Source organism: Austrofundulus limnaeus, unplaced genomic scaffold, assembly GCF_001266775.1.
Source record: "Austrofundulus limnaeus strain Quisiro unplaced genomic scaffold, Austrofundulus_limnaeus-1.0 Scaffold418, whole genome shotgun sequence".
NCBI lineage: Eukaryota > Metazoa > Chordata > Actinopteri > Cyprinodontiformes > Rivulidae > Austrofundulus > Austrofundulus limnaeus.
This window is the reverse complement of record NW_013952820.1, coordinates 20,665-23,465: the sequence shown is the minus strand read 5'-3', so window position 1 is coordinate 23,465 and position 2,801 is coordinate 20,665. Positions and strand designations below refer to the sequence as shown.

The following is a 2,801-nucleotide window of genomic DNA, read 5'->3' as shown; positions in this document are numbered from 1 at the left end:
ACACACACACACACACACACACACACACACACAAACATTTTTAATATATAAATAAAATAAATGAACTGAATTAACATATAGATAAACCTGTAAAGTCCCTGTCTCCAGCCTGCAGGTAAGACAGCTCACCTGTAATATAGAGTTATACCACAGCAGGGAAAGAAGTGGAGACTGAGACAAGCCTTTAAAACATCTGTACTGAGACAGGCCTTTAAAACATCTGTACAAGACAYACAAAGTGTTAAAGAACCAATACTGGTCCAGTCAGGACCAGAGACCATCCTCATACTTTGGAGATTTTCTCTGCTCTTTGRATATGATCCCACACATCTCTAAATGGACAAATTGAAGCCTTTTTGTTTCTTTGTTTTTAGAAAGCCTGATCAAACCCTAACACTTATGGCTCAACACAGGTATTTCAACATTGTGGACAGAAAAATATATAAACAGAACAAACTGTTTCCTGAGACCATGTGGGACCATGGAGGCAACAGATCCAAAAAGGGAAACCCACACATCCCTCTATCAGTAACACTTCAACTAAATCTGAATTGTACTAAGATTACCAGCTTCAAGGGACACCACAGTGGGAAAAAGTCATGGTGTCTTTTTATAGTAACTGTAGCATCGCTACGTTTTAAATGTCTTTTAATAAAATTTCAGTGGGTTTTCTGTTAGTTTTCATGACTGAGCAGCACTACAGTGGCTGGGGAGGAAAACTTTATAAGCCCTTAAAAATCACTGTTTCCCCTATCATTCCCCCCCGCCAACAACACCAGCCCCCTCCAACATTTCACGGCACAGACTAGTCTTTTTAATTTAAATAATGCCAGATCACATCCAGAGTTATTTCTGCAGATGTTCCTCCACAGGTAAAACACCTGAGAACTGGGTCAACCCATCAGGATGTTGTCCAAACTAAATAACAGTTAAAACATGGCTTCATCTTACCTGAAAACATACAAATATTCACATAAATAATGTAAAAGCTTGACGATATGAAACATTGTATGTGACACACACATGTTTGTTCTTCTATCCTTATGGGGACCTTGCATTGACTTCCTTTCATTTACTGGTAACTTAGCCTTGAGCCCTGACACTAAACCTCACCTCACATGTTAGGGTTAGGGTTAGGGTTACCCTAACACTTGACTCTAAACCTAACCTAGACTCAATTAACACCTTAGTTCTAAACTTAACCCACCAACAGTGAGGACCGGGCTTTTATCCCCATAAGGAACAGCAGGTGCTCACCAGGCTGTGTGTACAGGGAAAATGATGTTCCCCATCAGGTAGAAACACATGTACACACACACACACACACACACACACACACACACACACCTTGTGTTAAAGTGAGATCAGTTTGACCTCTGCTCACAGAAACCTTCATCTTCCTCACCCTGAGCTGGCTGCAGGTCCCTCCCTCCTGTTTGAGTCCTCGGGCTGAAAACTGGTCAGAASTCACTCAGAACCAGGAGGAAAGGTTCTGTGGGGGGAGAAGCAGGTCCTTAATCCAGAAGGTTGGGGTCTGTGTTCACTCCGTCCTCTTCTCCTGTGACCACGGTACTAACAGCAGGCAGAGCCGTGAAGAAGAAGCCCCGACACGGCCGGGCAGAGTTCAGCCCAAAGCGGTGCACCCCACTCCGGCTGTAGAACCGGTCTGTGGGTCGGTGTCAGCTCACTCTGCTCCWGCAGGTTCGGGGGTCGGGAGGTGCTGCAGACGCTGGAGTTGGAAAATCTGAACTTTTGCAGCTCGATGCAGAGCATCAACCAATCAGAGAGACTCTGCTATGTGACGTAGTGACACATTTTCCTACAGGACGGTGTCCTGAAGGATGTCCACTGACCTGAGACAGACGGACAGCAGCTCTTCAGCTGAAAGCGAGCACCTGTAGTCGGTGTGCTGGCAGATGTGGGTCAGCAGCTCATCAAACTGAGCTGCACGCAGCTCTTGTAGTGGTGAAACTCCTGAAACTCAGAACTCCTCTGAAGGATCTGATGGATCCAGACACGGCGCAGAGGCGCCTGACGACAACGTGCTCTTACTGGTAGTAAAATAAGCCAATCCACTCTCTCAGTTTCGTCCTCCATTGTTCAGAGAGCAGCAGAGGACACCAACCCAGAGGCTCTTCACGACGCGCCTGACACGCATCTCCTGACCTCAAAGAGTGCAACCGTTCAGGCGCTGGACGCAAGGCTGCTCTGCTGRACTTCTGCTGAGAAAATGGGACAGCTGGAGCCCCACCTCCTCCGGTTAGAGCAAGCCCCGCCCTCTCACACAGAGGCAACCAATACCAATGCTTTATGGATGTATTGCCCACCCCTTTCTCTCTTCCTCTCCCAGCTCTCCTCTTCTTGAGCTTCCAGCAGGATCCATCAGTCACAGAGCTGGTTCACTAAAGTCATGCAGCTCACCTGAATCTTTTCAGTTTGCTGTATTTTATATTGGGGGCGGGGGGGTATTTTGTATCTTGCAGGCACATGGTTCAATTTTATACCACAACCAAGTTACTCTGTTACCTTTTCAGTTGTTATGAAAATGCTTTAGATATCAAAATAAATGTGATTTTGCATCATAGTCCATCTAAACACCTTGGAACAGGAGGGTTTCATGTGACATCATGATGCAGCACCAGGACAGCACAAAGTTCAGCTGGAGGTCAGGAAGTGAAAAAGTGGAAGATCTGCCATGAAAAAAATGTCCATGTATTGTGTAGTTTACATGTGCTCCAATCATTCTAACTGAAATAATAATAAATATTTATACACTGATTAAATTATATATTAAATTAAAT

At 45.1% G+C, this 2,801-nt stretch overlaps 1 protein-coding gene across 2 annotated transcripts in view; it reads right to left on the bottom strand.

Annotated features, from left to right (window-relative positions):
* large2 (LARGE xylosyl- and glucuronyltransferase 2) overlaps nucleotides 1–2,234 on the bottom strand; it is a gene marked incomplete in the record, with an annotated part of 84,096 nt that extends 81,862 nt beyond the window's left edge. Inside the window, 1 exon segment of one of the 2 annotated variants that reach the window (XM_014024320.1) lies at nucleotides 1,406–2,234. 2 annotated transcript variants of the gene reach the window in all.
* Nucleotides 2,235–2,801: the final 567 nt, after the last annotated feature.